Source organism: Salmo trutta, chromosome 2 (assembly GCF_901001165.1).
Source record: "Salmo trutta chromosome 2, fSalTru1.1, whole genome shotgun sequence".
NCBI classification, from domain to species: Eukaryota; Metazoa; Chordata; class Actinopteri; order Salmoniformes; family Salmonidae; genus Salmo; species Salmo trutta.
In genome coordinates, this window is record NC_042958.1 from 59,100,320 (window position 1) to 59,125,015 (window position 24,696).

At 43.3% G+C, this 24,696-nt stretch overlaps 1 protein-coding gene across 3 annotated transcripts in view; it reads right to left on the reverse strand.

The window, feature by feature from the left end:
* Window positions 1-24,696, reverse strand: part of LOC115159072 (leucine zipper putative tumor suppressor 2 homolog) — a 51,996-nt gene that overhangs the window by 16,953 nt on the left and 10,347 nt on the right. Inside the window, exon 2 of one of the 3 annotated variants that reach the window (XM_029708443.1) lies at window positions 11,844-11,964. The exons of 1 other annotated variant lie outside the window; for it this stretch is intronic. The gene's annotated coding sequence lies outside the window, so the exon portion shown is untranslated. Of the gene's footprint in view, window positions 1-2,231; window positions 2,436-11,843; window positions 11,965-24,696 lie in introns of those variants that run through there. One more of the 3 variants, XM_029708452.1, reaches the window with a different exon arrangement.

The window sequence follows — 24,696 nt, forward strand, 5'->3', positions numbered from 1 at the left end:
GTTGCTAGCTAGCATTAAACTTATCTTATAAAAAACAATCAATCACAAGTTAACTACACATGGTTGATGATATTACTAGTTTATCTAGCCTGTCCTGCGTTGCATATAATCGATGCGGTGCGCAGTCGCGAAAAAGGACTGTCATTGATCCAACGTGTACCTAACCATAAACATCCATGTCTATCTTAAAATCAATACACAAGTATATATTTTTAAACCTGCATATTTAGCTAAAAGAAATCCAGGTTAGCAGGCAATATTAACCAGGTGAAATTGTGTCACTTCTCTTGCGTTCATTGCACGCAGAGTCAGGGTATATGCAACAGTTTGGGCCGCCTGGCTCGTTGCGAACTAATTTGCCAGAATTTTACATAATTATGACATAACATTGAAGGTTGTGCAATGTAACAGGAATATTTAGACTTAGGGATGCCACCCGTTAGATAAAATACGGAAAAAGGTTCCGTATTTCACTGAAAGAAAAAAACTTTTTTGTTTTTGAGATGATAGTTTCCGGATTCGACCATATTAATGAGCTAAGGCTCGTATTTCTGTGTGTTTACTATATTATAATTAAGTCTATAATTTGATAGAGCAGTCTGACTGAGCGGTGGTAGGCACCAGCATGCTCGTAAGCATTCATTCAAACAGCACTTTCGTGCGTTTTGCCAGCAGCTCTTCGCAATGCTTCAAGCGTTGCACTGTTTATGACTTCAAGCCTATCAACTCCCAAGATTAGGCTGGTGTAACCGATGTGAAATGGCTGGCTAGTTAGCGGGGTGCGCGCTAATAGCGTTTCAAACGTCACTCGTTCTGAGACTTGGAGTAGTTGTTCCCCTTGCTCTGCATGGGTAACGCTGCTTCGAGGGTGGCTGTTGTCGATGTGTTCCTGGTTCGAGCCCAGGTAGGAGCGAGGAGAGGGACGGAAGCTATACTGTTACACTGGCAATACTAAAGTGCCTATAAGTCAAAGGTATATGAAATACAAATCGTAGAGAGAAAAATAGTCCTATAATTCCAATAATAACTACAACTTCTTACCTGGGAATATTGAAGACTCATGTCATATGTTCTCATGTTCTGAGCAAGGAACTTAAACGTTAGCCTTCTTACATTGCACATATTGCACTTTTACTTTCTTCTCCAACACTTTGTTTTTGCATTATTTAAACCAAATTGAACATGTTCCATTATTTATTTGAGGCCAAATTGATTTTATTGATGTATTATATTAAGTTAAAATAAGTGTTCATTCAGTATTGTTGTAATTGTCATTATTCCAAATAAATAAATAATAAAATGATAATTTGTTTGTAAAAATCGGCCGATTAAATCGGTAGCGGCTTTTTTTTGGGTCCTCCAATAAATCGGTATCGGCGTTGAAAAATCCTCTACTCTCCATCTCCCTCCCAATTTCCATCTTGATTCAGAGAGTGTCCGACACTGAAAGTAGACCACGGAGGAAAAGTGTGACATTGCTATTTTGGTCCAACAGACAACCTACCTATCCAAGAAAATAGACCTGTTTTTCTCAGCCCCGGTCTGTATGCTAAATCCCACATTGTGAGGCCATTGTCGTGATACAAACTGTCATAGTGCTTCTATGGATAATGAGGTGAGTCTTACACGTATACTTAATGCCATTCTCTCCCTCTGAGGGCTAACAAATTGAGGCAGCACGGATAATAATGAGACCAGTGAGGGGAAAAAAAGAGGCCTCTTCTCACATGCATGCGCACATACAACACACACATTCCTGGAGAACTTTTCTCTGCCTGTCACCGTCTTTGTTTCAGTGAACAGAAAGAGCTCTCCCACGCTAATAGCCATCTATAGTATAGATACGATGTTGCCTTACCGTAAACTTGCTACTATCCCAGTTCAGATGACTCTGGTCATCGGAATGATCACTTCACATTTTAGTCATTTAGCAGACTCTCTTATTCTAACTGACTTAAAATGCATTCAACTAATGTAGGTGAGACTAAACAAAAATCGAAGAAAAAGTTTTTTTTTTTAAACCATTCACCTCTAGGAGAAGTTAATTACACCACCAGGCGTCAAGGCTAACAGCTAACCCTCATGGCTCACACTGTCAACAAAAGTTCTATGTCTACAGCTTTGGGAACCCCAACTCGCCTGTTTCTATTTACATCAAACTACCTTTTCCCCAGTGCTCTATTCACAAAGCCCCCAACGTTCCCCGTCACAGAGTTACTACTCACACGTACCCCAAGATGACCCTTGCATAACTGCTTCTGCACTGGGCCTCCTCTCGTTCACTTCAAAGTCTTTCAGCTCCCAGATAACTTGCATCCACTTTCAATGTGTTCCAATCCTCCCGCTGCTCTGTGTCGGTCTCTTCTCCTGAGGGAAACTTCTGAGTCCAAACGCGGCTTATTGCTCAGGCCAAATGCCACCAATGTGGATGGACGCTCCGGTCCCTCCTCTTCCTTTTTTCCTCTACCCCTCCTCCTCCCTCCCTCTCACTCACACACACTCCCCCGCACCACCTCCCTTCTCTCAAATCTCTCGCTCGCCCTCTCTCCACTTCTCTCTCCTGTGTGGCTTTGACCAAACAGGCTCCACTAGGCATAGTGTGCCTTGCTGCCTCTCTCAAGTAATAAAAAGGAGGAAAAGAGAGAGCGAGAGACCAGTCAAAGGGGAATTCTTCCCTCCTCCAGTCTGTCTAAATAGGGATGGAAAGAAAGAATGAAACTGGGCCAGCATGCTGATATTGGATCATTTTCCAAGTTTTATGGCTCCTGTGATGTTGCTGCAGACATGCTTTCCTACCTAATCAGATAACTGGCTGTACAGATGTGCTATCTTAATTTGATCACTCTGTTCTTGCTGACGTATTCATGTATTCCTGTTTTAAAAAGGCTTTTAATGTTTGTAATTTCCACTTAAAAAATGTCTGACTTGATTTCCCCTACCGAGAAATGTATCAACCCCTATAAAAATGTCCATTAATTATAATCCGCATAATTCACATGTCCTGTTGCTGCAGGATTATTTTCCTGCTGTGAGAAACTGGTCAAATTAAAAGTCAACTGCTCTTGAAAACCAACTTCTCCTTTTGAAAACAGCCTGTATCGCATCGATATGAGTCAGAAACATTTATTCTAGAGTTAAAATTTACTACAAAGTGTAAATAGAATAATGTTGGTCATAAAGTCAGTCTCGTCCAAAACATAGTCATGACTAACTTCAGGGTTTGGTTTGGATTCCAATTATGTCAACAATTCATGCCCCCTTTTTCCTATTAACACATGGTCGCATTGTGTAAAAGACTGGGTGAGTTCGCTTTGCATGGCCGGGTGCCCTGGGCGGGCAAAGACCTCTCCTTAGGAGGACCAATGGAATGGTTAAAAATGAGCAAACCCCACCTACCTGGTACACCGGGCCATGCAAACCGAATTCCCCAGACAACACGGTGTATCTTTGGCAGTAGCTTGATATACAATGCACATATTGATCAGGAAATAAGTCTAGTGAAAATGGGCTTCTGTAAAGTTGATCAAGAACCAGATGGCCAGGATATGGTTTAAATGCAACGCTAGCTACAAGTTATGCGGGCTGCCAACCGTCAAACTATGCCTGGTGTTGAAATGGAGGAAAACTCGCCTTCCTGCGGACCTGGCATCCTTTCACGCCCTCCTCTCTACATTTTCCTCTTCTGTCTCTGCTGCTAAAGCCACTTTCTACCACTCTAAATTCCAAGCATCTGCCTCTAACCCTAGGAAGCTCTTTGCTACCTTCTCCTCCCTCCTGAATCCTCCTCCCCCTCCCCCCTCCTCTCTCTTTGCGGATGACTTCGTCAACCATTTTGAAAAGAAGGCTGATGACATCCGATCCTCGTTTGCTAAGCCAAACGACACCGCTGGTCCTGCTCACACTGCCCTACCCTGTGCTTTGACCTCTTTCTCCCCTCTCTCTCCAGATGAAATCTCGCGTCTCGTGACGCCCGGCCGCCCAACAACCTGCCCACTTGACCCTATCCCCTCCTCTCTTCTCCAGACCATTTCCGGAGACCTTCTCCCCTACCTCACCTCGCTCATCAACTCATCCTTGACCGCTGGCTACGTCCCTTCCGTCTTCAAGAGAGCGAGAGTTGCACCCCTTCTGAAAAAACCTACACTCGATCCCTCCGATGTCAACAACTACAGACCAGTATCCCTTCTTTCTTTTCTCTCCAAAACTCTTGAACGTGCCGTCCTTCGCCAGCTCTCCTGCTATCTCTCTCAGAATGACCTTCTTGATCCTAATCAGTCAGGTTTCAAGACTGGGCATTCAACTGAGACTGCTTTTCTCTGTGTCACGGAGGCTCTCCGCACTGCTAAAGCTAACTCTCTCTCCTCTGCTCTCATCCTTCTAGACCTATCTGCTGCCTTTGATACTGTGAACCATCAGATCCTCCTCTCCACCCTCTCCGAGCTGGGCATCTCCGGCGCGGCCCACGCTTGGATTGCGTCCTACCTGACAGGTCGCTCCTACCAGGTGGCGTGGCGAGAATCTGTCTCCGCACCACGCGCTCTCACCACTGGTGTCCCCCAGGGCTCTGTTCTAGGCCCTCTCCTATTCTCACTATACACCAAGTCACTTGGCTCGGTCATATCCTCACATGGTCTCTCCTATCATTGCTACGCAGACGACACACAATTAATCTTCTCCTTTCCCCCTTCTGATAACCAGGTGGCGAATCGCATCTCTGCATGTCTGGCAGACATATCAGTGTGGATGACGGCTCACCACCTCAAGCTGAACCTCGGCAAGACGGAGCTGCTCTTCCTCCCGGGGAAGGACTGCCCGTTCCATGAGCTCACCATCACGGTTGACAACTCCCCTGTGTCCTCCTCCCAGAGTGCTAAGAACCTTGGCGTGACCCTGGACAACACCCTGTCGTTCTCCACTAACATCAAGGCGGTGACCCGATCCTGTAGGTTCATGCTCTACAACATTCGCAGAGTACAACCCTGCCTCACACAGGAAGCGGCGCAGGTCCTAGTCCAGGCACTTGTCATCTCCCGTCTGGATTACTGCAACTCGCTGTTGGCTGGGCTCCCTGCCTGTGCCATTAAACCCCTACAACTCATCTAGAACGCCGCAGCCCGTCTGGTGTTCAACCTTCCCAAGTTCTCTCACGTCACCCCGCTCCTCCGCTCTCTCCACTGGCTTCCAGTTGAAGCTCGCATCCGCTACAAGTCCATGGTGCTTGCCTACGGAGCTGAGGGGAACGGCACCTCCGTACCTTCAGGCTCTGATCAGGCCCTACACCCAAACAAGGGCACTGCGTTCATCCACCTCTGGCCTGCTCGCCTCCCTACCTCTGAGGAAGCACAGTTCCCGCTCAGCCCAGTCAAAACTGTTTGCTGCTCTGGCACCCCAATGGTGGAACAAGCTCGCTCACGACGCCAGGACAGCGGAGTCAATCACCACCTTCCGGAGACACCTGAAACCCCACCTCTTTAAAGAATACCTGGGATAGGATAAAGTAATCCTTCTAACCCCCCCCAAAAGATTTAGATGCACTATTGTAAAGTGGTTGTTCCACTGGATATCATAAGGTGAATGCACCAATTTGTAAGTCGCTCTGGATAAGAGCGTCTGCTAAATGACTTAAATGTAAAATGTAAATGTGTTGTTGCTGACGGTGAGTTGGTTACACTAGCTAGCTACATTATTTGATAATGCTAGCGAATAGCAAGATGTGTCTCATGAAACACATTCCAGACACTAGTTCTTGCTACCTTTGGCATAACTGTGATTTGACAGAAATATCAGCTAGCTAACATTAGCTGCCGCTAGCTATCCCCCAAGCTATGCCAACTAGCTGCTGTCAGCTTGGCTAAACACAAGGTCAGCGCTGGCTTTACTTTCTATTCGCCTCTTCCTCTCTACTCTAGCCCACACATAGAACTGTATTAGCCCTTGTTTGTTGTGGTTGAATGGCAAAGACAAAAAAAACACCCATATGAAACCACGCCCGGAAGACAACTCTCGTGGCCGCTAGCATTTCTTAATGAGCATTGATGAAAAACGAGGCCAAATCAGGAAGTGCAGCTCTCCTTTAAGATAGTACACCTGTATCTACAGTATGTGTGAACATGAATGCATGTGTCAAAGACATAAGGTCTGTTCAACTCATAAGATAAATAAGTTTCCTTTTTATTAAAGATTATTCGGGATTTTGGCAAAGAGGCCCTTTATCTACTTCCCCAGAGTCAGATGAACTGGTTGATACCATTCTTATGACCCTACGTGCAGTTTGAACGAAGTTGCTAACTAGTGCAATTGCTAACTAATGTGAGCATAATGACTGGAAGTCTATGGTATCCTGCTAGCACTCTAGCAGATACCCATAGACATTCAGTCATTGTGCCATTGTACCCACGAGTGCATCTGACTCTGGGGAAGTAGATAAAAGGGCCTCATTGCCGGGGGAGGGGAACGTGCTACAGACAAGCAACATAACCCTTTACAGTTCATAGCAGGGTCCCACTTCAGTCAGTCACTGAGTGTGTTACAGTTTCTTAATGAAGCCTCGACAGACAGTGAGATCCAAACACCTACTGACAGTCCCTGTTTTCAGTCTGTCTATTTCCAGAGAAGTTATACTGTACTCCTCCAGGCAGACACCATTCAGCCTCAACCCTGACCTGCAAATCCTCCATCTGGCCACAATCAATGGAAAAACTGTTTCAATCAATGTTAAGCTGTCTGACAGAGTAGACTAAAGTAGGGTAGCTAGAGAAGTAGGCTACAGCACATACATCCCTCTCTCAAAAGTCCTACAAGTGGGTCACACACACTGCTGTGTTCTGCTTGTGTCCTTCATACAGCAAGGTGTTGAATATGTAGAGCTCTTCACTCACCTTGAGGGAAACCAAAGTGAGGCTGAGAGAGGGGTGTAAAGCAAGCTGACCCCAGTACTATAAGAGCTCTAAAGTTGTCTGCAGGAGACTGGACAACAAGAATCCCCCTGTGAGTGTCCAGACCGGGTGACAATTAATCATGGGCCCAGTTGCTCACCAACCTCTCTGGCACCATTCGACATTGTGTCTCACAGCGTTATTGCATGAGAAGGTACCTGCTGGAGCCAGACCCTATTGGAAAATCTGACAACCCCATAGTAGAATCATTTTATCTAATTTACCTAGTCCAAATCAAATTTTAGTGGTCACATACACATGGTTAGCAGGTGTTATTGCGAGCATAGCGAAATGCTTGTGCTTCTAGTTCTGACAGTGCAGTAATATCTAAGAATTCCACAACAGATACCTAATACACACAAATCTAAGTAAAGAAATGGAATAAGAATATATAAATATATGGATGAGCAATGAGAGCAGCATAGGCAAGATGCAATAGATGGTATTAAATACAGTATATACATATGAGTTGAGTAATGCGAGGTATGTAAACATTAAAGTGACTAGTGATCCATTTATTAAAGTGGCCAATGATTTCAAGTCTGTATGTAGACAGCAGCCTCTCGGTGTCAGTGATGGCTGTTAAACAGTCTGATGGCTTTGAGATGGAAGCCATACTTTTTTAGTTTTCCATACTCTCTGTTCCAGCTTTGATGCACCTGTACTGACCTCTCGTTGTTGTGTGTTCTATGCAAGAAAAAGGTTTCTTGAGGCGCATTCAAGTTACGAGTGCCATAGGGAGGGAATTCCTAGAATATAGTATAGTTAACTAGCCAGCTAGCTTTGTAGCCATAGATAGCTAAACAATGGAAGGTGCACTAAGTAGCTAGCTGGTTGATGTTTTCCTTTGGTAACCAGGGCAGATGAAAGCAACAGTCACCTCCACAAATGCTATTTACATTGATATCGATACTGAATGAAGCCGTTAAGGGACCACATGGGCACCCTTAACTTTTACACTTAATTTAAAAGGGGGAAATTCACCTTAAAATGTTTTGTGCAACTGACTTAAAGTTAAGGAAACTTTAAGGGAAAAGATGAGGGGAAATTAACTTAATTAAGGTGTTTTATGTAACCTGGGTCCAGTTCCCGTCTCCACACACTCTCAATGTGCTTGTGGCTGGTAGGCTTATGTCTGCCTGGCCGCAATGCAACACAACTAGCTCCTACATTTTTTAAAAGTGTATTATATTGATTTAAAATGTTTCCCCATCCGCAATGTAATTACTCTGAATCGTCAACCGACCCACAGGTTGAAAGAATGTTTTCAGTCTACCCGCCTCAACTGTGGGCATCCAAACCGATGCAGGACTGATTAGCTCAATAGGGTAAATGCAGATTGGCAGCCCCATGCGTCAACCTATTTATGTATAGCCATTATGCTGCGTCAGTTGGGCTAGAGGTGAGTAGGCTTATTGTTGTTAATAGCATACCTGATATTATGGACCATGTAAAAGCTATATGCATGGTCCAATATGTTACAATAATAACAAATCATTTTACCATTGTTATTTGGCTCATTTCTGGAGGTGGAAATGATCCTTTAGATGGTGTCAGCATAATTTCATCCAACAAGTTAAACACCTCCATCATGACTTAGTTGGGAGGAGATTTTCGATGTACCGATTCCATGGCACATGGTTTAGGAACTGATACACAATATGACACCTGACTCAACTTTAAATGATTATACAAAATTCTTGCAACCAATAGAATGTTATATATATATATATATATACATACACACACACACACACACACACATACATACAGCTTGTTTTTGGTCGCAGGTTCAGGAATGGTTGAAAACGTTCAACATTTACTTGGAGCCAACTCTGCAGATAGAACTGCTGGGTGATTTGAAAAGTCATAGTCAATCGATCAATAATACTCTTAGCAAAAATGTTCATCTTTAATTTACAATCTGTAGAAACTAAGAGAATAGAAAGGTTCAGAACTTTTGTGAAACATCACAGCGGAAAAATATATGGCAGCTAGAAATCAAAACTGGATGGTCTTCAGAGATACAGTGGGGCAAAAAAGTATTGTCAGCCACCAATTGTGCAAGTTCTCCCACTTAAAAAGATGAGAGAGGCCTGTAATTTTCATCATAGGTACACGTCAACTATGACAGACAAAATGAGAAAAAAAATCCTGAAAATCACATTGTAGGATTTTTAATGAATTTATTTGCAAATTATGGTGGAAAATAAGTATTTGGTCACCTACAAACAAGCAAGATTTCTGGCTCTCACAGACCTGTAACTTCTTCTTTAAGAGGCTCCTCTGTCCTCCGCTCGTTACCTGTATTAATGGCACCTGTTTCAACTTGTTATCAGTATAAAAGACACCTGTCCACAACCTCAAACAGTCACACTCCAAACTCCACTATGGCCAAGACCAAAGAGCTGTCAAAGGACACCAGAAACAAAATTGTAGACCTGCACCAGGCTGGGAAGACTGAATCTGCAATAGGTAAGCAGCTTGGTTTGAAGAAATCAACTGTGGGAGCAATTATTAGGAAATGGAAGACATACAAGACCACTGATAATCTCCCTCGATCTGGGGCTCCACGCAAGATCTCACCCCGTGGGGTCAAAATTATCACAAGAACGGTGAGCAAAAATCCCAGAACCACACGGGGGGACCTAGTGAATGACCTGCAGAGAGCTGGGACCAAAGTAACAAAGCCTACCATCAGTAACACACTACGCCGCCAGGGACTCAAATCCTGCAGTGCCCGACGTGTCCCCCTGCTTAAGCCAGTACATGTCCATGCCCGTCTGAAGTTTGCTAGAGAGCAGTTGGATGATCCAGAAGAGGATTGGGAGAATGTCATATGGTCAGATGAAACCAAAATATAACTTTTTGGTAAAAACTCAACTCGTCGTGTTTGGAGGACAAAGAATGCTGAGTTGCATCCAAAGAACACCATACCTACTGTGAAGTATGGGGGTAGAAACATCATGCTTTGGGGCTGTTTTTCTGCAAAGGGACCAGGACGAGTGATCCATGTAAAGGAAAGAATGAATGGGGCCATGTATCGTGAGATTTTGAGTGAAAACCTCCTTCCATCAGCAAGGGCATTGAAGATGAAACGTGGCTGGGTCTTTCAGCATGACAATAATCCCAAACACACCGCCCGGGCAATGAAGGAGTGGCTTCGTAAGAAGCATTTCAAGGTCCTGGAGTGGCCTAGCCAGTCTCCAGATCTCAACCCCATAGAAAATCTTTGGAGGGAGTTGAAAGTCTGTTGCCCAGCGACAGCCCCAAAACATCACTGCTCTAGAGGAGATCTGCATGGAGGAATGGGCCAAAATACCAGCAACAGTGTGTGAAAACCTTGTGAAGACTTACAGAAAACGTTTGACCTGTGTCATTACCAACAAAGGGTATATAACAAAGTATTGAGAAACTTTTGTTATTGACCAAATACTTATTTTCCACCATAATTTGCAAATAAATTCATAAAAAAATCCTACAATGTGATTTTCTGGATTTTTTTTCTCATTTTGTCTGTCATAGTTGAAGTGTACCTATGATGAAAATTACAGGCCTCTCATCTTTTTAAGTGGGAGAACTTACACAATTGGTGGCTGACTAAATACTTTTTTGCCCCACTGTAGATGGGAGCGGTTGATGGTAATGAAACGATGCAGACAATTACATTGATAGAAGTCACAATCTGCAATATTATAATCAGATCTACCCCTTAAGAAAATAAATAAACAGTTCAACCCCCCCCCCCCCCCCTCCACAGTCTGTACTTGGGGCATTTAAGGTATTACCCAGGACAAATGCGACCTGCCAACTCGGTGTACCCGTCTGGCTGTTCCTCCATTATATTTTCATAACAAGGGCTCCTGTCTGTGGCCAACAGAAAGCTAGGTAATCCATCAGTGTCTGGTCTGCTATCGCTGCATGGGGACATCACTCCCAGGGGGAGCCAGAGCTAAACTTGCCTCAAAACTGCCTCAAACAACCTTCTCCCAAAAATCCCTCTGTCACCAATCACTTAGCCTCAAAATTCAAAACTAGTGAAAATAAACTTGATTCAGTTAGAATTCCAAGGCTAGTACCATATAAATAGAATTCTATGGCTTGTACTGTAACAATCAGTCCAAATGCTCCAACAAATAAACCAAGCCAGATGTTTACCGCTTTGCACTTCCTTTTAAATCGCTTTACACTGAAGTTGACGAGAAAGAGCTATTGGCATTAACCGTAGTTGCCTTTGTGGATATAAAAATCAGTAAATCACTATTGTAAGAGCTCTAATACATCTGTACAGTATTCACTTAGCAGACGCCTTAGTTACTCACACACACTCTGACTTACAGTATTGTGTGCCAAAGAGATTAGGGGTTACGCCTCGATCTTAAGAGTTACAGCAGTTACAGGGTGGTTAAGTGACTTAATGCTTACTTCAAACAGCTGGAATTAGGTCATGTATGAGGATACAATTGCTCGACTTCAAAATTGACTTGGTTACACTTTACTGAAAGCCCACAGGCAAAATGCATTCTGCAAAATATCATAAGAACATATAACACCCTTAAATTGTCTTAGTATGACATACATAGGTCCGCAATAGCCCCAACGCTGCTTAGGTCTTCTATAACGCTTCTATCCGAGAGCACCCTTAGCAACAGAATGGTTCCAAACTGTTTCTGCAATGAAAGCATAAAGACAATTCAAAGCAGCTGTGAGCTCTAAAGTAACATTGACTCTCTGTGGCAATCTCAGTAGTAATTTGAGAATGTTTCCAGAGTCTAACTTCAAGGTAGAGGACAAAATGAAGATGCGTGAAAGCCAGAAAGCCATCGCTTTCTAGGAGAACCAGCTGAGTAATGGAATGGTAAACTGACAGTATAATCAGAAGCACATTGGGTTCTTGAGCTCGCTCACCTCTCAATGGCAGCCGGTCTTCAGCTTCTGGAGGCCTGAGAGAATTAGGGGGAACGGGTCGGCTGTGCATCCCAGGGACTCACTGCTGATGTTGGGGCTCTACTCCCTCTCTGCTCCTAGACTACAGAAGCAACCAGAAAGAACAATTGAAGTTAGCAAAACACAGGACCTTAGCTAAAACTGCACCAACGCAGAGCTGGAAGATGTGAAGGGTCACAACTGAGTGTGTATACTACACTAGCATGTAAGGTGGAAGTAGCCTTTCCAAGGAAAATCCCGAGTCATCATGTTAATACTTGAAGGGTAGGAAGCATGAGTTTCTCCTCACCAATGTAACAACACAGTGTGGTCAAAGTCTTAGTAACGGAGTTGTAGTCACAATCTGGTTACCTATAAGTACAAACGTAGTTATGTTTTTGGGGTACTACATTTATTATCTCATTTCCGGATCTCTTCTAATCTAATCGACAATGCACTATATCTCAATGTCATATTAAGCAGCTACTCTGTGCTACCGAGTTGCTAGCTCAAGCTGGCTAACGTTAGCCAGTAGCCATGCTAGAATATAATTACATTCCAGACCAACTGTTGGCGGCGGTGAGCTACAATCCACCAATCACAGGAAGTGTGATGCAAACACCTAGCAAGTTGATTTGTAACAAAGTATTTGCTTGTAAGTTGGCTGAACATTTTATTCAAAACCTGTCGTCATGAGTGCAAACGATTTTGGTTTAATTTGAAGTTATACATTTTGAAGTTAGAGTTTACATTATAGGGAATAGGCTGGCTTGCCGGGTCCTCCATATTACATCACCCCCCTGAAAAACCTTTTCCGACACGACTACGGCATTCTGATCTGTCTTATGTAATGACTTGAAAGATGGCAAAGTGAGGTGTAACTTTGCATTGGGACTTTTGATGTGTATACTAATGCAAATCCATATGTAACATGTGGTTACGTTTTGCTGCCTACCCTGATTCAGGAGCGGTTGGGTTAAATGCGGAAGACACATTTCTGAATGCATTCAGTTGTGCAACTGACTAGGTATCACCTTTTCCCTTCCCATAAAGGAGGAACGCAGAGGGGAATTCCTTGCCAACTTAAGAGAACACTTCTTACGTATGCCCTCATTTACGACTGAGTAATACTTCAACTTTGACCTCTCCACTATGTTCATTAGTCATCTCTAAAGCACCTCTGTCCCCTACTCTTTTGTCTTCCTGAGTGCCAGAGTATGGGTGAAACTCAAGACAGTCCAGCAAACAGAGCTTCCAATGGGAAATAAAGCCCTCTGGTTGCCATGGCAGCCTGCTCGTGAAGCGGATTCCTCCCAGCAGCCTCTTGGACAGGGGCCCGTTCTAATACTTTGATAATGCATCCTTCATTTCTTTATGCAGCAACATGGGACAAACTTACGGTGAAGCTTATGCTGGACAAAGCATTCATATGTGAAAGCAGCCATGTGCGACCACACTGCTCTGGCTGACTGTCTGTGCCAGGTTCATAATAGGGAGGGTATTTGAAATTAATTTACTTTTAGAATAATATCATTCACTTTTTTCGGATATACCCCAAAGAATATTGTAAAAAATGCTCTTGACCAATCAAAATGATGCAAATGGCAGAGGTAAACAGCGGACATATTATTTTTCCTCAGGTAATTTTGGCTTACAGTTACAGTGAAAGAGAAGTCAGAATTTCACCATGATAGAATGGATTCTGATACAAAGAGGTTTTCTGGTGAGTGTTTTCCATTGAACTGTGTCAGGTATAGTGGAAACTCCATTAGGTGCGCGCCTGTAATTGCTATTTTAAGAGGGGAAAATAGCATACCGATGTCAGGACAGACTGGAGGGCTAAATGCCCAGCAGTAGCTCAACGCACCGTTATAAAAACTACATTCAAAGGTTTGCTGTTTTATTCAATTAAGAATTTCAATTATGGAATATCCTTGTAGGTAACTGTTGGATTCTAGCTTGAAATATACTTATTCATGTTCAACTTATTACTTTACATGTACAAGGAATGTATATGTTAGGGGTCAAGAAAGGGTAAAGAGGAACTTGGTGTGTGGAAAGTTACTGAGTGAAAGTTACTGTGAGAGAAAAGGGGAAGAGTTTATGACCCAGGTCTGTTGAGTAAGGTGAACAGGAGGTCACTGATAAACATCATGGAGAAGTCACCAGATAACCAGGAACTGCTCGACTGAAGACAACAACGCAACATTTCAAATAAAATGTTATTAGTCACATGCGCTGAATTCAACAGGTATAGTAGACCTTACAGTGAAATGCTTACTTACGAGCCCCTAACCAACAATGCAGTTAAAAATACAGATAAGAAATAAAATTAACAAGTAATTAAATAGCAGCAGTAAAATAACAATAGCGAGACTATATACAGGGGGTACCGGTACAGAGTCAATGTGCGGGGGGACCGGTTAGTTGCCCCCCCCTTCTCTTTTACACCGCTGCTACTCTGTTATCATCTATGCAGTCACTTTAATAACTCTACCTGCATGTACAGTGGGAAGAAAAAGTATGTGAACCCTTTAGAATTACCTGGATTTCTGCATAAATTGGTCATAAAATGTTATCGGATCTTCATCTAAGTCACAAAAATAGACAAACAATCTGCTTAAATTAATAACAAACTATTATAATTGTTTATCTCTTTATTGATCACACCGTGAAAACATTCACAGTGCAGGGTGGAAACGTATGTGAACCCTTGGATTTAATAACTGGTTGACCCTCCTTTGGCAGCAATAACCTCAACCAAATGTTTTCTGTAGTTGCGGATCAGACCTGCACATCAGTCAGGAGGAATTTTGGACCATTCCTCTTTACAAAACTGTTTCAGTTCCACAATATTCTTCGGATGCCTGGTGTGAACCACTCGAGGTAATGCCACAGCATCTCAATCGGGTTGAGGTCAGGACTGACTGAGCCACTCCAGAAGGCATATTTTCTTCTGTTCAAGCCATTCTGTTGTTGATTTACATCTGTCTAATGGGTTGTTGTCCTGTTGCATCACCTAACTTCTGTTGAGCTTCAATTGGCGGACAGATAGCCTTACATTCTCCTGCAAAATGTCTTGATAAACTTGGAAATTCATTTTTTCCGTCAATGATAGCAAGCTGTCCAGGCCCTGAGGCAGCAAAGCAGCCCCAAACTATGATGCTCCATCCACCATACTTTACAGTTGGGATGAGGTTTTGATGCTAGTGTGCTGTGCCTTTTTCTCTCCACACATCGTGTTGGGTGTTCTTTCCAAACAACACAACTCAACTTTAGTTTAATCTGTCCACAGAATATTTTGCCAGTAGCGCTGCGGAACATCCAGGTGCTCTTTTGCGAACTTCAGATGTGCAGAAATATTTTTGGGGGACAGCAGTGGCTTCTTCCGTGGTGTCCTTGCATGAACACCATTCTTGTATAGTGTTTTACGTATTGTAGACTTGTCAACAAAGATGTTAGCATCTTCCAGAGATTTCTGTAAGTCTTTAGCTGACACTCTAGGATTCTTCTTAACCTCATTGAGCATTCTGCACTGTGCTCTTGCAGTCATCCTTGCAGGACGGCCACTCCTAGGGAGAGTAGCAACAGTGCTGAACTTTCTCCATTTATAGACCATTTGTCTTACTGTGGACTGATGAACATCAAGGCTGTTAAATATACTTTTGTAAACCTTTCAAGCTTTATGCAAGTCAACAATTCTTAATCTTAGGTCTTCTGAGATCTCTTTTGTTCGAGGCATGGTTCACATCAGGCAATGCTTCTTGCAAAATCAAATTTTGTGAGTTTTTTTTACAGGGCAGGGCAGCTCTAACCAACAGCTCCAATCTCGTCTCACTGATTGGACTCCAGGTTATCTGATTTCTGACTCCAATTAGCTTTTGGGGAAGTCATTAGCCTAGTGGTTCACATATTTTTTCTAACCTACCCTGTGATTATTGAATACATTTTAACAAAGACAAGAAAAATACAATGTGTGTGTTATTAGTTTAAGCACACTGTGGTTGTCCATTGTGACTTAGATGAAGATCAGATTGTATGTCAAATTTATGCAGAAAGGGTTCACATCCTTTTTCTTCCCACTGTACATGCAGGTAGAGTTATTAAAGTGACTGCATAGATGATAACAACCGAGAGTAGCAGCGGTGTAAAAGAGGGGGGGGGGCAATGCAAATAGTCTGGGTAGCCCTTTGATTAGGAGTTCAGGAGTCTAATGGCTTGGGGCTAGAAGCTGTTTAGAAGCCTCTTGGACCTAGATTTGGCGCTCCGGTACCGCGCGGTAGCAGAGTGAATAGTCTATGACTAGGGTTGCTGGAGTCTTTGCATCACTGCCTGGTGATACCAGGCAGGAAACTTGGACCCGGTGATGTACTGGGCCGTACGCACTACCCTCTGTAGTGCCTTGCGGTCGGAGGCCCGAACAATTGCCACACCAGACAGTGGAGCAACCGGTCAGGATGCTCTTGATGGTGCAGCTGTAGAACCTTTTGAGGATCTGAGAACCCATGCCAAATCTTTTCAGTCTCCTGAGGGGGAATAGGTTTTGTCGTGCCCTCTTCATGACTGTCATGGTGTGCTTGGACCATGATAGTTTGTTGGTGATGTGGACACCAAGGAACTTGAATCTCTCAACCTGCTCCACTGCAGCCCTGTCGATGAGAATGTGTGTGTGCTCGGTCCTCTTTTTCCTGTAGTCCACAATCATCTCCTTTGTCTTGATCACATTGAGGGAGAGGTTGTTGTCCTGGCACCACACGGCCAGGTCCCTGACCTGCTACCTATAGGCTGTCTCGTCATTTTTGGTGATCACTGTTGTGTCATCGCCAAACTAAATGATGGGGTTGGAGTCGTGCCTGGCCGTGCAGTCATGAGTGAACAGGGAGTACAGGAGGGGACTGAGCACGCACCCGAGGGGCCCGTGTTGAGGATCAGCATGGTGGATGTGTTGTTAGGCAGTATTGGGCAACAGATAGCAGTTCTGAGAAGTTACACCCCTAATCTCATCTTGACATAAATGCCTGTTTGATTGTGTGCAAAATGTGCTTGCAGCTGAGGCACCCTGTGAGGAGAATAAAACTGGGTTTTACTCTGTTCGTTCAGAACCTAACGTAACAATGTCACAAGGATAATTTAAATGCAATTTAGACAAAGCTTTTTCATTGTTAAAATAGGTGTGAAAAATTCTCCTAAAACGAACACCCACTCAAGTAATCGAATTCTGACGTCCGTTCGGATATTCTATTAATCAATTTACAGTATCCATCCCTAGTTCATTATAGGGCATAACGTTGAGGAACGTTAGGATATCAACATGCCCATTATATTCACAGGCACATAAATCTTTTGTCTTGCCCTCAATTGTCTCAAGGCTAAAAAATCTTTAAACTGTCTCCTCTCCTTCATCTAAACCAATTGAAGTGGATTTAACAAGTGACATCAATAAGGGATCATAGCTGTCACCTGGATTCACCTGGTCAGTCTATGTCAGATGTTCGTAATGTTTTGTACACTCAGTGTACAGTGTATTTGCAGGATCAGAGATGTTCGCTAAGCCCTCGATTCTTCTATTACAAGCAGAGGAATATTGCAAGTTGTTCTTCGGCCTATTTATTGACTTTTTCCTTAAGCCAGGCAGAGTAAATATGTTGGTAACAGATGGAAGTGTTAAGACTGTGGCTTCCCACACGTAATGCAGCTCAAGCCACATGGCGATAAACTGGCTTCAGAAATATCACACTGTGGCAATATAATGCCAGTGTTGGATAACACCACATTGGATACACAGTGTGTGGGAGGGAGGTGCTACAAGACATATTGGATGATATGACAACATAATACTAACTCCTGGAGGTTGATAGTTGGCCCACACGGACCATTAACAGGTGCTTAGCTGTGCCAGCCCTCTCTCAACTCCTACTCTGAATCGATTGGAAGCAGTAATCCACGTTATTGCCCCACCAGCTGCCAGATAGAGGGGGATTAAACTCCATGCAGAGAGAGAGAGCGAAAAGAGACTGCGAACCCTCTGTTTACCATTTCATTATATTATTAATCTGCTGAACAGGCACCCTCACAGACAGCCATCGATAACACTAACCTCTCAATGACCTGTTCAGTGAGCCATTACCACCGACAGGCCTTTATTGCAGGCTACCTTGGGGTTGCAAGTAGCTTTGAGGTTAAAGAGGTGGGCTAGTAAACAGATTGTTACCAGTTCGAATCCCAGATCTGTCAGGAGTGTAGGATGGAGGATAGCTGGAGATCACTCTCACTATCTCCAATCTGTTAAAATATCTTATTGAAGGGAGAGGTTCACGGGTGCACTTGGCTACGTAAGCTGTATTGATTGATTTAGTGAAACACTAAACCTAAAAAGTGGAAGTATTTGGTTAATGCTCTGTTTTGCAAAGTCATGAATAATATGGTACACAATTGCGCCTTTAGTGTGAATAAGTAGCTTTGTTTCAACAAAATAATCTCTTTGGGCCATTGTCCTGTTGAAAAACAAATGATAGTGGGACTAAGAACAAACCAGATGGGATGGCGTATTGCTGCAGAATGCTGTTGTAGCCATGCTGGTTAAGTGTGCATTGAATTCTAAATAAGTTACAGAGACAGTGTCACCAGCAAAGCACCATTACACCTCCTCCATGCTTCACGGTGGGAACCACACATGCGGAGATCATCCGTTCACCTACTCTGCATCTCACAAAGACACAGCGGTTGGAATCAAAAATCTCAAATTTGGACTCATCAAATGATTTGGAAAGGCACACACACCTGTCTAAATAAGGTCCCACAATTGACAGTGCGTGTCAGAGCAAAAACCAAGTCATGACATCGAAGGAATTGTCCGTAGAGCTCCGAGACAGGATTGTGTCAAGCCACAGGTCTGGGGAAAATTACCAAAAAATGTCTGCAGCATTGAAAGTCCACAAGACCACAGTGGCCTCCATCATTCTTAAATGGAAGAAGTTTGGAACCACTAAGACTTCCTAGAGCTGGCCGGCCAGACAAACTGAGCAATCGGGGGAGAAGGGCCTTGGTCAGGGAGGTGACAAAGAACCCAATGGTCACTCTGACAGAACTCCAGAGTTCCTCTGTGGAGATGGGAGAACCTTCCAGAAGGACAACCATCTCTGTAGCACTCCACTAATCAGGCCTTTAGGGTAGAGTGGCCAGACGTAAGCCACTCCTCAGTAAAAGCCACATGACAGCCTGCTTGGAGTTTGCCAAAAGGCACCTAAGGACTTTCAGGTCGTGAGAAACAACATTATCTGGTCTGATAAAACCAAGTTTGAACTCTTTGGCCTGAATGCCAAGCGTCACATCTGGAGGAAACCTGGCACCATCCCTACAGTGAAGCATGGTGGTGGCAGCAATGTGCTGTGGGGATGTTTTTCAGTGGCAGGAACTTGGAGACTAGTCAGGATCGAAGCAAAGATGAACAGAGCAAAGTACAGAGAGATCCTTGATGAAAACCTGCTCCAGAGCACTCAGGACCTCAGACTGGGGCAAAGGTTCTCCTTCCAACAGGACCACAACCCTAAGCAGACAGCGCAGGAGTGGCTTTGTGACCAGTCTCTGAATGCCCTTGAGTGGCCCTGCCAGAGCCCGGACATCTCTGGTGAGACCTGAAAACGCTGTGCAGTGACGCTCCCCATCCAACATGACAGAGCTTGAGAGGATCTGCAGAGGAGATTGAGGAACTCCCCAAATGCAAGTGTGCCAAGCTTGTAAAGTCATACCCAAGAAGGCTGTAATCGCTGCCAAAGGTGCTTCAACAAAGTACTGAGTAAAGGGTCTGAATACTTATGTAAATGTGATATTTCCGTGTTTAATTTTTTTATACATTTGCAAACATTTAAAAAAAAATAAAAGTTTTCACTTTGTCATTATGGGGTATTGTGTGCAGATTGATGAGGAAAAAAACAATTTTATCAATTTTAGAATAAGGCTGTGACGTAACAAAATGTGGAAAAAGTCAAGGGGTCTGAATACTTTCCAAATGCACTTTATAGTATTTCCGACCAGTAACTAATAACATACTGAGGATGTGATGTACAGCAAAGTGAAAAAAAATGTACTACCTTACAATTACTCGTTTTTAAAATCAGGCAGGGGCTTCAGATCGTCTTGCCCAAACAGCAGGTCCATGATGTCCTGATTCTTTCACATAGACCTTTTGTGTATGTGAGAGTTAGGGCTGTGACGGAACGCCTCACCAATATCCAAATGGTATAGCGTGGCGCGAATTACAAATACCTCAAAAATGCAAAAACTTCAATTTCTCAAACATATTACTATTTTACACCATTTTAAAAAGACAAGACTCTCCTTTATCTAACCACATTGTCTGATTTCAAAAAGGCTTTACAACGAAAGCAAAACATTAGATTATGTCAGGAGAGTACCCTCCCAAAAATAATCGCACAGCCATTTTCAAAGCAAGCATATGTCACAAAAACCCAAACCACAGCTAAATGCAGCACTAACCTTTGATGATCTTCATCAGATGACACTCCTAGGACATTATGTTATACAATACATTCATGTTTTGTTCAATCAAGTTCATATTTATATCAAAAACCAGCTTTTTACATTAGCATGTGATGTTCAGAACTAGCATACCCACCGCAAACTTCCGGTGAATTTACTAAAATTACACACGATAAACGTTGACAAAAAACATAATTATTAAGACTTATAGATACAGAACTCCTTTAATGCAATCACGGTGTCAGATTTTAAAATAGCTTTTCGGTGAAAGCACATTTTGCAATATTCTGAGTACATAGCCCGGCCATCATGGCTAGCTAATTTGACACCCACCAAGTTTGGCCCTCACCAAACTCAGATTTACTATAAGAAAAATTGGATTACCTTTGCTGTTCTTCGTCAGAATGCACTCCCAGGACTTCTACTTCAACAACAAATGTTGTTTTGGTTCGAAATAATCCATAGTTATATCCAAATAGCTCCGTTTTGTTCATGCGTTCAAGTCACTATCCGAAGGGTGACGCGCCGGCACATTTCGTGACAAAAAATGTCAAAATATTCCATTATCGTACTTCGAAGCATGTCAAACGCTGTTTAAAATAAATGTTTATGCTATGTTTCTCGTAAAACAGCGATAATATTTCAACCGGGCGACGTTGTATTCGTTCAAACACTGAAAGAAATAAATGGAGTCGTCTCGTGCACGCGCGCTCCAGTGTCATTGTTCTCAGCAGGACCACTCACAAAAACTTGTGCTGTTTTTCGCCCAGAGACTGGAGAGCTCTCATTCCACTTTCTGGCGCCTTCTGAGAGCCAATGAAAGCCTTAGAAAATGTCACGTTACAGCAGAGATGCTGTATTTTTGATAGAGATGCCCTAGAAGGAGAACAAATTGTCAGACAGGGCACTTCCTGTATAGAATCTTCTCAGGTTTTGGCCTGCCATATGAGTTCTGTTATACTCACAGACACCATTCAAACAGTTTTAGAAACTTTAGAGTGTTTTCTATCCAAATCTACTAATTATATGCATATTCTAGTTTCTGGGCAGGAGTAGTAACCAGATTAAATCGGATACGTTTTTTATCCGGCCGAGAAAATACTGCCCCCTATCCCAAACAGGTTACATTTCTGCCCTGCTTGAGCTGCCCCGGGTCAACTGTAAGTGCTGTTATTGTGAAGTGGAAACGTCTAGGAGCAAGAACAGTAGCTGCGAAGTGGTAGGCCACACAAGCTCGCAGAACGAGACCAGAGTGATGAAACATGTAAAAATCGTCTGTCCTCTGTGCAACACTCACTACCGAATTCCAAATTGCCTCTGGAAGCAAAGTCAGCACAAGAACTGTTCGTCAGGCGCTTCAAGCCTAAGATCACCATTCGCAATGCCAAGCATCGGCTGGAGTGGTGCAAAGCTCGCCGCCAATGGACTCTGGAGCAGTGGAAATGCGTTCTCTGGAGTGATGAATCACCTTTCACCATCTGGCAGTCTGATGGACGAATCTGGGTTCGGCAGATGCCAGGAGAAAGCACTATGCATTTGGACAGGTAGCGAACTGTAAAGTTGGGTAGAGGAGGAACAATGGTCTGGGGCTGTTTTTCATAGTTTGGGCTAGGCACTTTAGTTCCAGTGAAGAGACATCTTAACGCTACAGCATACAATGACATTCTAGACGATTCTGTGCTTCCAACTTTGTGGAAGGCCCTTTCCTGTTTCAGCATGACAAGAACCCTGTGCACAAAAGTGAGGTCCATACATAAATGGTTTGTCGAGATCGGTATGGAAGAACTTGACTGGCCTGCACAGAGCCCTGACCTCAACCCCATCAAACACCTTTGGGATAAATTGGAACACCGACTGTGAGCCAGGCCTAAATCGCCCAACATCAGTGCCCAACCTCAATAATGCTCATGGCTGAATGGAAGCAAGTCCTCACAGCAATGTTCCAACATCTAGTGGAAAGCCTTCCCAGAAGAGTGGAGGCTGTTATAGCAGCAAAGGGGGGACTAACTCCATATTAATGCCCATGATTTTGGAATGAGATGTTCGACGAGCAGGTGTCCACACACTTTTGGTCATGTAGTGTATGTAATCATTCCATTCTAGGTCAAAAGTTTACACTTCAGTTAATAAAATATTGGATGAACATGTTTTTGGCAAACCATCAATTACCAACATTGTGTGTGTATGCGTGACAAGAGCCCTCCAAAAACCAGATGTCAAGATCTTCTAAAAACAGACTGCGTTGATTGACCGCTTGGGTTTAGAGGAACGGAGAGAAAAAGTGAGGACAGATTAAGCCCTATAATCTGCAGGCAGGACAGCCAGCAATCTATCGTCCAAATCTGACCAAAAAAAAACTGCCTTCAGAGTCAGATTATACCTTGTATCCCAGTTCCCCGTGTACTGCGTTCCACACTATACATAGGCTACAAATCCTTTTTAGATCGTGGCCATCGTTCTAAACACCCTTAAAAGTCTAGAGAGACAAAGTGGGCTAATAATGTCCTGTTGAAAACAATTGTTTTTGTTTTTTTATACATCTAATTCTGTCCATTTCACTGTTATGCATCTTCAGATGTTTAAATGCCATTTTCTTTCAATTAAGTTTGATGTAGCACAGGAAGAGAAGTAATTAGGGGGTGGGGGTTGTCTTGGCCAGGGTTCTGCACATAGTGGAGGTCTACATTCTACAACAGGATAAGAGGCGGTGGCCCACCACTTCCTGAGTCCAAACACTGCCGTCACACGCACCACAAGGGTTTGTTATTGTACAGCCGTGTGCCAAGGAGTTTGTTGGCTATACAGCACAAACAGATCTGGGATCAGGCTAATGGCTTCAGACAAGCAGTGATGGGACCACACCCTTACCACAGGCCACAGAGGGGGAATAAGGAAGTGATGAAACAACAGTTGGTACATGATTGTAATGTAAACACTCGTAGTAGAGGTTTTTGCTAACCACCAATCTAGGATCAAGTTACTCACCCAAAATTCTAACCTTAACCATTAGGAGGATTTTCCAAATCTGAGCCTGGACTAGCAGTTAGGGGTAATTTCTACCAGCTCCAATATAAACAGTTCAAACTAGGTGCCCCTGTCAAGGTTGTGTGAGCAAGTCTGAACTGTAAGAATGTGTACAGATGTAGGATCTTAATTTGATTCATCTTGTTGCTGAAAATGTTTATGCAGATGAGCTTTGTGATTTACATAAATTCACTAAAAACCTACACTAACACAGTTATATTGACAGTATTCCACATTTCATGTAGCCTCATTTTGACCAGATAATAGCCTAACCACAGATCAAGCAACATTATGGACTAAATGTTAAAATCCTGTTGCTGCAGGAATATTTTGCTCAAATGAAGATCCTACATCTGTACATTAGTCATTCTGTCCAACAGAGAGCATTTGTTTATGGAAGGAATGGCACACAGATTATTTCGGGCATCTGCCCAGGAGAACACTGGCATGCTTATCCTATACGAGGGAAAAGAGGGATGTTTATATGAGAAGAAAAGCATTCTACACCAAGATGTCCCAATCTTAGCTTATTTTTCTATGAGATCCTTCCTCATTGAGGATCATTACAGCCAAAACCTCAGTAATTTCCCCTGTTCTGAGAACACAGAGGAAAATTCCATTAAATTCCAACGTACATTAAAGTGGCTGGCGAGGAGGGAGGGAATATCATTAGACACAAGGACTGTGTTTCGAATTGCATAGATACTCCCATAGTCGTCGCACATGCTCATTTTAATGTACTTGAATAACTAGGATGTCTGTTACATTAGCCATAAATGAGATATGAGAACACTACACATTATGCATCAAGGATCATGTGGAGTGTAGGACTTCCTTCCTTGGTGATTTGAAAAGAACAGAGATTAGAAGAATACAGGGCGGTATTCAACAACTCAAGCAGACTTTGTTTCCACCCCACCCTGGCACAGTGGGCTACTGAAACTCTCTGTGTGTGTGTGTGTGTGTGTGTGTGTGTGTGTGTGTGTGTGTGTGTGTGTGTGTGTGTGTGTGTGTGTGTGTGTGTGTCAGCAGTGTAGGCAGACCGCCTCTCCAAACTAATTACTTCAGACCCAGTTCCCCTCGGTATGACACGTCTGCGCCCCATGCAGCCCTGTGCGCCGACAGGCCCTGTGCATCACCCTCTGCCTACAACACGATTTGCTTCAATTCACCCATCAAACCTAATCTCTTAAACAGCTTCTTCCTATAGGACAACTGCTATTAAGTTCTGCTTATCAAAGGGTCACTTACACCTGACCAGTGTCTGTTTTTCATTGTGTGTGTGTGTGTGTGTGTGTGTGTGTGTGTGTGT